The sequence below is a fragment of the Anabrus simplex genome, chromosome 1, assembly GCF_040414725.1.
Source record: "Anabrus simplex isolate iqAnaSimp1 chromosome 1, ASM4041472v1, whole genome shotgun sequence".
Lineage (NCBI taxonomy): Eukaryota > Metazoa > Arthropoda > Insecta > Orthoptera > Tettigoniidae > Anabrus > Anabrus simplex.
In genome coordinates, this window is record NC_090265.1 from 230,653,495 (window position 1) to 230,666,178 (window position 12,684).

Below are 12,684 nucleotides of genomic sequence, written 5' to 3' on the forward strand. Positions count from 1 at the left end.
CCTACTCCTGGCTATGGACTGCTTCACAAAGTTGCCGGAGGTCTACGCCATCCCGAAGCAAGAGGCATCGACAGTGGCCGACGTCTTGGTCAAAGAACATTCGATTCGGTGTCCTGAGGGAACTTCCTAGCGACCAAGGCAGAAACTTTGAGTCCAGTTTGATGCAAGAGGTTCTGCAACGCTTAGGCGTGCGAAAGACAGGTAAGACGCCTCTCCACCCTCGGTCAGATGGTATGGTGTAGGGGTTTGTGAAAACCGTCGAAGAGCACCTCAGGAAAGTAGTTTCGGCGCACCAGAAGGACTGGGACGGGAGGCTCCCCTTCTTCTTGATGGCCTATCGAGCGTCCACCCATGAGACGACGGGCATGATATCTGCCAACATGGTCTTCGGAAGGAAGCTCCGCCTGCCATGCGATCTAATGTTCGGGTCTGCACCAGACCAGCAGCAACCAGCGACAGACTATGCAAGGGAGTTGGTGGATCGGCTCAACGACATCCACGATTATGCCCGACATCATCTAAGGGTAGCCAGCGACAGGATGAATGCCCGCTACGACATGCTCGCGAAATCTGCGGGTTTCCAGGAAGGTGACAGAGTGTGGCTGTACCGTCCGGTGCGGACGAAAGGAAAGTCTCCGAAACTGAAGCCACAATGGGAAGGCCCATATACAATTATCACCAGGATCAACGACGTCGTCTACCGGATCAAGCGGCTTCCGCGAGGGAAGATTATGGTTGTTCAAGTGGATCGCTTGACACCGTATCGTGGAGCAGCTCGGGACGAGCAGCCTTGGGGAGGGGGCAGTGTAATGGTCATAGCGTCCGCCATTTCAACTGGCAGTGGTCCCGGTCCGGCACCGTATAGACCCACCCCTTACGCTTCAACTGCGCCAATCACTAGCAGCGCTTAAGTGCTAGGCCAGCCCCATTCACTTCCCCTCGCGGTCCCGTAGCAGAGGAGTATGGAAATGACTCCACGATTAATCTGGAGTGTTCCATCTCGCGATGTTATTTGGATCCTTCCAGCATCCGGACGATTCTAGAAGAGCCAGCGCAGGTATATAAGAGAGGAACGACCTGCCTGGTGTTAGTGAGAGTTATACTGATTTAGAAGTTGGTGTGGTTCAGTCGTGAGCGACTGCCAGTGTAGTGCAATATGTGAACTGCCGTGATTATCGGACTAGTGTGCTACAGTGCGGACTGTCGGCGAAGGAGAGAACGTGTAGCCGTGCGACGCGGGACCTTGTGTGTGAATGTAAAACTGTGTAGTGTGAGAACAAGTGAGAAACGAAGGGAGAGAGAGCGCACGAACTGTGTAAGTTTGTGTTATGAGCAAAAGTTGTGTGTAGTCTTGTGTAGTTTAGTGCGTAGCTAATAAATCTTAGTACTGAAGCTACCAGTGTAGTGTTAATTGATCGTACTACTCCGCCAACTCGTTACAATATTCAAGATTTCCTGTGGTGTAGGGGTAGCGTGCTGGCCTTTTACATAGTGGTCTCAGGTTCAATTCATAAAGTACTTTAATGCACAACTGAGGATTGGAACGAGCTTCTCGCGGCGTCGTGGGAGCACCTACGGAGCTGGCTAACAAGAGAGATAGTAGACCTGGTTAAGGAAGGCGAGCAGTACGGCTCGCGACGTCGACACGCTAATCGCGTAGATCTCCAGTATCCGTAGGTTATCCGGCTGGACGTCACTCGTCTTGGGAAGCAATGATCCTTAACTAGCTGTAAGAACCGTGAATTGTTATTAAAGAAATTATACAGGTATGTAAGGATGTAGTTTATTTTAGTTGATAAAATTGGGGAGAAGTATGGGGAATATATGAATAATGGTACATTAATTTGATCATTTTTCTGTAAACAGAATTTCAGTAGGTAGAAATGTAACTGAATTATAACGTACTGGACAATTCAGTTACATTTCGAAGAAGTAAGGAAATGATGTAAATTGGATGAACATAGGCGTACTATCCGTCAACCATACTTTCTTGTTGGCACGCTCAAATCCGACAGGTTTGATATCTGCCTGACATACCACAACAGAAGTTCCTATTCACGATAGGTCGCAAATGTGAAGAAGTTTTGTGTTGTTAAGTAAATCAAGGAAGAGTTCAGGAGAAGTATCATGCCCTGAGTGCGAATTCTCAGAAAGTAATTAAAATAGATGAGGAATGATGTTTAAGAATTCCGTGCAGCATTTTCATCGGATGGTAAGGTGAGTCTGTATTTGAGCCATAGCCGCTTAAGCCCACCGGAAAATTGGTCAGAATATTTTAAACCTACACGCATCTTCATTATAGACTTATGCCTTTCAACGTTGTCGGCAAGCCACTGTGAATTCCTTATTCGAAACTAGCTCTGAGGTCTCATTTATTTCCACACCTCTTTTCACTAAAATACTCGGGCGATTTGGCCGTGCGGTTAGGGGCTCGCAGCTTTAAGCTTGCATCCGGGAGATAGTGGGTTCGAACCGCACTGTCGGGAGCCCTGAATATGTTTTTCAGTTGTTTCACATTTTCACACCAGGAAAATGCTTGTACTGTACCTTAATTAGTGCTACGGCTGCTTTCTTCCATCTCTTAGGCCTTCGTCGCCTAAAGACCTACCTGTATCGGTGCGACGTAAAGCAAATTCTTAAAGAACAAAACAAAAGGAACGTTAAACTTAGCCTAACCCTCCTCGCCTTGGTCTTCCTCTACTCCTCTTACCCTCCGTGGACTAATTAGCCTACCCTTCCACTTTTGCCCTGCATGACCCCACGACCGATGCCTTTCTATTCCCACAGCTTCATCCATCATGTTTATTCCTTAGACAATCCTCTTATTTCGAGTACCCTCCTGTAATTTGTTCGCACCTGTTTATACCAACAATCACTATACAATATTTAATGTATGTTACCTCTATCTTATGAACAAGATGTCCTAGTCCCATCGAGCTTTCACTCACGTACATGGAATTCAGTCTGAAGGCAGACTGATATATATATGCATATATAGTATTTCGTCACAGAGCTCACATACTTATTACGTACATTTTATGTACATAACTGTGTAATGTTGTAATGTGTGTAATGCCACAATGTTGTTCCTATCCATTATTTCCCATACGACAACTCACGCCTCCCGGCTGCATATGGATATGCAGTCCGTCAGAACATTTTTCGTTGTATTCATTTTCCTACGCCAATGTGTAAAGGAAAATGAACTTTAAGTGCATTATACTGTAGAAATGCGTAATTACGTCATTAAGACATACATTCCTACTGTCCATTACGGCAAGGTTCATTTTCCTGTACACATAGCATAGGAAAATGATTACAACGAAAAATGTTCTGATGGACTGCATACCCATGCGTGGCTAGGAGGTACTACAAGTCATAAGGAAAATAACACAGGCCAACGATGAAAACACTTTTTAATGAATTCGCCATATTCTTACGGTTTCTTAGTGTACTGAATCCGAACATGACAATAAAAGAGATGTATCGCCCACCATTTTTTAACACTTCAAAACTAAATATTTAAGAAAATTAATTTTGTAGCAAATTCGATGGTATTTTATACTACAAAAAGCGTTTAAATTAAGACGGCAGTGGTTGCACTCATCTTTACTAATGGACAATTAAGTCCAGGCCCTACTGATTCTTGTTTTTTGCGCAAGAACCCCGTGGATCCGGAGAACGTTCTGCTGCCACCTCTACACATCTAATTAGGTCTTTCCCGAAAATGGGTGATATTTCAACTATCTCTGAGACAAGTTTCCTCATTTATCAGGATCAAAATTCAAAGATAGCTTTTTTGTTGGACCTGATATCCATAAAATGATGTTCGATTACAACTTTGAATCAAAAATGAAAGTCAGTGAGTGGGAGGCTTCCGTATCCTTCAAGCAGATTGCTACAAAATTCTTGGGCCACAGAAAGGACCCACGTTATTTTTCTTAAAGCCAACATACTGGATAACTCCAAAACGTTGATGAGCCTGAAGATTCACTTATTGAGCAGTCACCTTGATTTCCAAGAGAGCGTTTCCATCAAGATAATAATAATATTAATAATATTGTATCGTCGCCATAAGACCTATCTGTGTCGGTGCGACGTAAAGCCCCTAGCAAAAAAAAATATTGTTTTTACGTCCCACTACCTACGTCTGAAGGTTTTTGCACTGAGCCGCCAGAAATTTATCGCGCAAGAGGTCTTTCATGTGCCAGTAAATCTACTGGCACGAGGCTGACGTATTTTAGCACATTCAAATACCACCCGACTGAGCCAAGATCGAATCTGCCAAGCTGTGGTCAGAAGGCCATCGCCTCTACCGTCTGAGCCACTCAGTCCGGCTCCATCAAGATATCAAAGTGATGGAAGAAGGAATCAGGGCCGCTGAAATGCCAGCAAGATGGGAGACTATTGCTGGTCACTTGAACGAGACGTTCAGCAAGCGACTCACAGGAGGAAAATCTGTGCAAGAAGCATTAAGGAGAAGAGGGAAAGGAAGTATAAGAAAATGGACATGTAAGCATATTCAATAGAGATATTTACATGTTTAGACTTTAACGAAATATTTGTACATATTGTAACATTAGTTTTGTTTTCATTTCTATAGTATGTTCGGCTAACTTTATCGTTTTTAACGAAGTCACATTGTAATGAAATCGTGGTTGACAGAAAACTGTTGAGGTCAGATCTGGAATCAGTAACAACAGAACCATATGCGAATCACCTATTCACGTTATCAGATATTTAAACAGTTTCTTGACTACGGAGGGAGACCTAACGCACTGTACAATGTACTGGGAACTTTTCTCAGTAATAATAAGAAATGATTCCGTAGTTGTACTGTAACTGCTAGCCCAGATACCTACTTCTGCATTATCGTCAGCTATAAACTGGTAAATAATGAATGTCATAAAATGCTGCCTGACTGATCGGTCCAAAATACAGCTGTCATGATTAGTTTGACACAAACGGTGTAGTGCAGTGAGCAAACAAGCCTGGCTAAGTTTAAGGGAGTATAGTTATGCTGTACTGTATATTATTAATGAGTTAGTATTGTAAACTTTAAATATCGTGTAACTTACTTCAGGCCTACGAAAATGCATGAGATTTCCTTTTTAATCGCCCGTTGAAATGGCAAGGTTTAAAGTATTTATACTAAGTTTATAAGTAATCGATGCCATTTAAAGAATTAAAGTTGATCATTGATATCGTGTGCCCTCTGCAGATGTATGGTACATGTTTGACACCGATGGGAGTCTAGCTCACCTTGGTGTGTGATGATGATAATGAGGTAGAGAGAGTGTGAATTCTGGCTGTTGATACGTAGTCTGTCGATAACACCAACGAGTCTTATCGTCCCCATCCGACGTACAAATCACCATAAACGTTAGTTATGCACACTGAGAAGAGGTTTGGAGCTGAATCCAGAGTTTTGGCACACTATTTAGTGAATAGGAATTGTATAATACCACCTCTCTTGATGCTGAGATATATTCCACCAACTGCACTCGTACCGGCTAACCACGGTATCAGACATTAATTATCATTGCTACTAGGGAGTTTTTAAATGGAGGAGTACATGACAAATGTTATAAATTTACTACTAGAATGGGATACCTTTCTCTCAGTAAAGGATACCTCTCAGATGAGGGCAAATTGTCTGCCACGTCGCTTCAACCTTTGTAAATTAGAAGGTTTCTTTATCAACCTTTCCCTGCCTTAGAGCAGGGTGTGCTTGTTTACACGCTGGTCCCAATTTCACACAAATGATGTTATATCAAGAAATGATATGTTAAATTCATACATGCCTACTTGTATATGTAGGATAATCGTAGGTTACATTCATGGTACGGTTCTTGTAGCAGTAAACTTGCATTAATAATGTTATTTGCTTTATGTCCCACTAACTAACGGTTTTCGTAGACGCCGTGGTGCCGGAATTTAGTCCCGCAGGAGTTCTTTTAAGTGCCAGTAAATCTATCGAAACGAGGCTGACGTATTTGAGCACCTTCAAATACCACCGGACTGAGCCAGAATCGAACCTGCCAAGTTGGGGTCAGAAAGCCAGCGCCTCAACCGTCTGAGCCACTCCGCCCGGCAAACTTGCATTCAGGTGGCCTTGAAGCTGTTTATCTGTACTTTGCCGGGTTCATACACGCTGAGTGCTATTGTTGTATCTTATTATTATTATCACCACTATCGTTTCGTTCCTAGTTTTAGGCTTTTCCACACCCATTGTCAGCGATAAACCAATCTGTGTTAGTGTTATGTTGCTCCATTAAGAAACAACAGAACAATGAAACATTTCGAAATTACACTTCGAATTCAAAAGAAAGAATACAGCTCCTCAAGCATTAGACCATACAGTCATTTGACTTGACTGCCGTATGACAACTACCCTCAAAACCGGAAGACAGGAATATCATTCACTTCATCTCAGTATTTTCTCCATTGTCCATTATTGTTATTCCTAAGGAACTTCCTTTACCTTTGATGAATTGTAATGTTGAAAACGGTACACACACACCCAGTCCCCGAACCAGATGAATGAACAATTTAAGGTTAAAGTCCCAAACCCTGTGCAGGAAAAAATATATATTTGAATATCTTGAATCACTAGACGTAACGTTATAGCTAGCACGGTACACGACAGACCTTTTATAACCTCCAGATAATTTACAATGCACTCCATAAGTCTAGGCCCTGCACTGCGGCAGCTGTATAATCGTTTCCATACGAGGTCAGGTCATAGGTGTATACTAACAGCTGCATGTGCCACTTTATATAGGCCTACAGTGAATTGAAGGTAAACGATTTATTGTTCTATATAATAATAATAATAATAATAATAATAATAATAATAATAATAATAATAATAATAATAATAATAATAACAATAATAATAATAATAATAATAAGACTTTTTCTTTAAATTTGAGAGTATTGCCGTTGCAAATTATAACACTGGAATTAAATTGTTTTATTCAATCTTAAACTAGAGTCTGACTGTTATGATGCACGTCTGTTCGTAGACGATCCAAAGGAAGATGATTTGTATTAAATAACGAGAGCAGCGATGTCTTCAACGCCAGTCATCGTATAAAGGGAACCGTCACGGTTACTACACGAGTTATCACAGGTTTTTGGGCACCGCTATCTCCATGACCGAGAATTAGGTGGAACATTGTTTCGCCTTCCTTAGGATGATACGGCATTTTGATTATTATTATTGTTATTATTAGTATTAAAACATTAAGTGATGTCGCAGTTGAGATCGACGGTTATGTAAGAATAAAGTAACTTCTCGGATGAAATTTTGTATACACCTTTTACGAACAAGAGTAAAATTTTGGTTGAATCTAGATATCTTATTTACGTGTTGGAAAACAGACGTTAAAATAGCGAGAATGATTGCTGGTGCTCCCATATATAGCAACAATGGAAGAAGAGAACTCGGGAAAAGCAAAATGCAAGAGGGTGGAAATAAAGCCTTCCACTATCCGCAACCTCAGCACTTGGTGGGGTGGAATGGATAGCTCTGTGCCTGGCCGCCCCCAGGAATAAACCTGGCATTCATTTTTGGTGTAGGCTGAGTGAACCTCAGGGCCATGTGCATCTCCGGAAATGGAAACCTCGTTTCTTTACTTTTTCGAATTCCTGGCAGGGAATATAACCCAGGTCCTTGCGGGATTATCGAGGTGATGAATGGTTAGATAATAAAAGAAAAAACTCCATCTGTGAGCCAGAGAATTTAATCATATGCAGTTAAAATTCTTTGCCTGAACGCGAATGGAACCCAGAGCCCTATGAACCGAAGACCAGAATGCTGATCATTTAGCCAAGGAGCTGGTAAATGGTATTTAGATAACAACATAAAAACCATCTCCCTACAAGCTATGATGGTCCATGAAGGAATGAAAGGTGAGGTGTCAAATATAAAGATTTACACCAGACCTCTGCACAGGCTATACGATATCATCATCAACTTTCATTCTTTAAGTGACATCGATTACTTTCTATGTTCTTAGCGTCGGCCACTAAGTGGGATAGTCTACTCATTTTTGCCGCAGCCTGAGTGAATTTGAGGGCCATTGGAAATCTCATTTCTCGATTTTTCGATGGTAGAAATGAATAAATTGTCACAGTACTGCGTTTCCGATATGAATGCACATAACGGTTATATCTGTCGTAATAAGAGCGTTAAAGCAGCATTAGTCTGCATCCCTTAACGTTGTGTTACATTCTCTATGATTCCAGATATAATAAAATATATATTTAGGATATATAAATAACAAAATGAATTGGCTATAATATGTTTTACTAAAACAGAAATTTCTAAGATGGTGGTTTAAACATTAAAGCGTGTACATATAAAAGAGGATGTCTGTACTTGGACAGAGGAAGAGAAAGGGGTCATGGATTGCAGAGTCACAGAGAGACATTCCGCTATCTGCTCTGTCAATGCTTTTCCTCATGGGCTAGTTGTATTGTGTACTGAGCTATACAGAGAGTTGTAAACATTCCTTTGTCACAGTCAAAGTTTCTCTCTTTCTGCGCAAGTGTTTCATCAGACACAGGGAACAAAGTTCCAGCCACTGACAACAGACACAAGGCCAGCGTAAAGGCAGGAGATTATTTTAATTATTTCTGGTGTATTCCTTAAGAACGCGTATTAGGTGATTTAAGAACGCGTATAAGATGATTTAAATTTCACGTTCGATAATCGCCAAAGACCACAAGTTATAAAGGACAATTTTCAGTTTTCAGGATGAAACAAAATCAACCAAATTCATGATTCTAAAGCCTTGATGGGCCTTGGCCTATCAAACAACCTCTGCCGAGCCCAACTGCCTGCTGATTACAAGTGCGACGGACCCTCCCGGTGGTTACTCTTGGATTTCCAGAGCGGTGCCATTATCTAGCCCTAAGGTAACTCCTCAGTTGTTCTCACGTAGGCTTACACCATCGTAAACCAGCCCTCAGATCAAATTAAAATTCCTGGCCCGGCCTCTTGGCATTAAAAAATAAATTTAAAGCAATATTCTTATATTTTTTTATTTTTTTTTACAATTGACTTTAGATCAAACCGCTCTTATGGCGACGATGGGATGGGAAAGGGCTACGAGTGCGACGGAAGCGGCCGTCACCTTAATTAAGGTGCAGCCCCAGCATTTGCATGGTGTGAAAATGAAAACAAGGTAAAACCATCTTTAGGGCGACCGAAAATCTGTTCGAATCCACTACATAATAAAATAATGTTAATGGCTTTACGTCACATTAACTACTTTTACGGTTTTTGGAAACGCGGAGGTTTCGGAGATCTTTAACGTGCCAGAAAATCTACTGACATAAGGACGACGTATTTGAGCACTTTTAAATTCTACCGGTCTGAATCATGATGGAAACTGCCAAGTTGGGGTCAGAAGGCCAGTACCTCAACCGTCTGAGCCACTCAGCCCAGCGATACCACTATCTTCCGAATGCAAGCTCACATCTGCACGCACCTTAGTACATGGCGAACTCGCGGGGTAAATTCGTAATTTTATATTTATAATTATTATACTGTACTATCATTAATGTTAATATTTTTAATTTATTTTGGTTTCAGCCAGATTTGACCACATTTCTTTAAACTATTTTCTTCCCTGGATTTTGAATTTTTCCCAATATTGCCATATCCGTTCTTGGTGTTCTATCTTATTCTCTTAACGTTTCACCTTGCAAGTCCTTGTGCACGCCCTCGCGCGCGCGCGCGCGCGCGCGTGTGTACAGTGACTTACCGTTTTCTTTATCCTGACCAAAGAATTCTTTCTTTCTTTCTTTCTTTCTTTCTTTCTTTCTGTCTTTCTTTTCTTTTCTTTTCTTTTCTTTTCTTTTCTTTTCTTTTCTTTTCTTTTCTTTTCTTTCTTTCTTTCTTTCCGTCTTTCTTCCTTTCTTTCTTTCCTTCCTTCTTTCTTTGATGGTTCGTTGTTAGGGTTACTGTAGTCATGTACTAGTTCATGGACCATTGCAACGACTGAGTGGCCTAATAAATGGTGCTGAGAGACGGGATATCAGCTGCTCCGGTGTGGGGTGTGCCATACCCTGGCCATCTCTATCTTTATCTGGTTCGCTTTTGGGGCGAACTACTTGCCCTCCGTTACTTATGTATATTCACTGACATGGTTGTGATGGCCGATTTCGACTTCTATTGTACGCGCAATCTTAGCCCAAAGAGCTCACTGTTATCGCTTTTGTCGTCCTGTGACTTACGACGTTTTCTCCCGATCTTGTCTATCTAGCTTCTCTATTGGCTTCTTCTTCTAATATTTTATCTTGGTCAAGGGTTATGACGAATGACACAATGTTTCACAATGCTTCTATTTACAAGCGCTATTTGCATCGTTTTAAGACATGAATGCTATTTGTCTCAGAGGTTTCAAACGTGCTTTATTGCACATACATGAATGGTCTGATTAAGGTAATATAACTTCTGTATTTTATGTTTGTTTTTATCACCACGCGGCATCATGATTGGCCATTATCTCTTTGCTCTTCGTAGATATTTATTTTGTGGCCAGTATTTGTTATTTATGTTGTTGCCCATGTAAAGTTCTTTATATCAGCTATGCTTTTCCTTATGTCACAACTCCGTACATCGATTTGTGTCTTACTATCATTGAGTGTCTGCATTGCGTGAATGAGCTCTATTGCACGTTGGATGTGTGTTACGTCGATTTTATTCTACGGTTTTTGTTGTGGATGTATCTATGTTATTATTCATGTACCAAATCGCTCTCCGATGTCCCCGCTATGCGGTTGTGTAACGGACGTTGCAGTGTATAGGAGGTTTGTGATGCTTTGGCATTTAAGTTGTATATGAGAGGCAAATTGATGAGATGAATTGTGCCTCCAGTATTCTGTGAGTTTGGATTCGCATATCCGCGTCAGACATTATTTATGAACCGTCCTTCTATATTTTGTGGTCCTTTTGACCATTGTTATCTGTTACACGCTCCTTGTTCCTTGGACTCCTTTTAAACTATTGCGTGAGTGTTCGAATATGAGGTATGTAGGACACATATCATATTGCCTTGTTGTGTTGTTGGTTCTTATCATTGCATTCCTTTGGGCACTTGCATTTTTTCCGGTGTGTGTATGTTCCCTTAGCAACGCCTTCTTTATCCCTGATCCCGGGAACCATACTTTCACGTGCCTACCTTTCTTTGATCTTTGATTCGGCCATATTTTATTTTTGCGTCTATTTTTTTTTTCAGTTCGTTGGAAAGCTTTGTTGTGTGTGGCATCTCATTTAATGGCCGTGTGTCGCGATCTGTAAATACTCATCCTATTCATATGGATATAAAATGATTTATTTCTTTGGGCCGAGGTCTGCGTCATGGAATTACCCTATTTTGATATTAAGGTAACAATTTATTTCCTTTTATGAAGAATTGTATTTTATGAATGGTTAAACCTGTTGGCCGGATAGTATTAATAGGTAGGCATGATGCTATGATGATAATAATAAGGTTATTAGACCTGCCCATTGATTCCATCAGGGACAGTTTTCTTTCTTATTCTATTTCTCCTGATTTTCGTGTGACCATTTATTATTTTGATCTAATTTTTATTTAATAAACTCTTTGTTTTCTACTCGGCGTTATTATTGTAGGTATAGAAGGGGTAGCCTTTTAGATTTTAACTTTTTTTAACAGGCTCGACTTCAGTTCATGACTTGTCTCTGGTCATTTTTGACCCGGCTCGCGTGAACATGATAGGTAAGTATTAATTTATCGTCCCGTAACCTCTGCTTGATTTGAGCTTCAATTGATTTTTATTTCCTTGTTTTCATTTTTCTTTACCTTTCTGCCTGTGTATGTGTTGTGTTTTTTGCCTATTTATTCCTCGGTGCTCATCGTGCCCAATTCTGTCATTATCGTAATATAGGAGGGGGCGCAGAGGGTGGGCAAGGCGGGCGCATTCTGATTCGTTGATCTCGTTGTGCTCAGTTGGATAGAATTCAACGATAATCCCTAACCCATTACGGTATCATCCTACTTCACAGAAATTTTACCGACTCACTCAGAACTTGGCCTTGAACTTCTTTTCTGTAAATACATTTAACAGGTAGGGTGATTATGAGCAGACCTGTCTTGCACTCTTCTTAATTATTGCTGTTCTACTTTTCCCTGTCTATTTATAGCTGTAGATTGTACTTGGTATAAGTGGATAATCAGCCTCCTGTGTACCCAGTATCAAGCCAAACGCTATTAATATTTTGAACGGCTTCTCCCTGTTTAAATTGTAAAATCCCTTCTTGCCATCTACGAAAGGAAGATAGTTATTTCTATTCAGCTCCATCCTAATTTCTAAAATAGTTCTACGAGTCAAGATTACTTGTTTGTTTGCCATTCTTGTATGGATCTCAAACTGATCCTGACGTACTCGTATTTTATTCTTTACTCAGTTAGTTATTATCTATACTGTCATGCCTGTGTAAGGAGTCTGTATATTTTGAAATGTTTTCACCATTTGAATGACATTATTAGGCTATGTATCATGCCGGATCATCAAACTTTTCCCGCGAAAACCATGATTGACGTAAACAAATGGCTGCAATAATAAATCTCAAAGTTCGTATGTTTGCCTGTCTGTGATTTTTCACAGCTTGACAGGAGGAGCTCGAATTTTGCAAGCTTATAACTG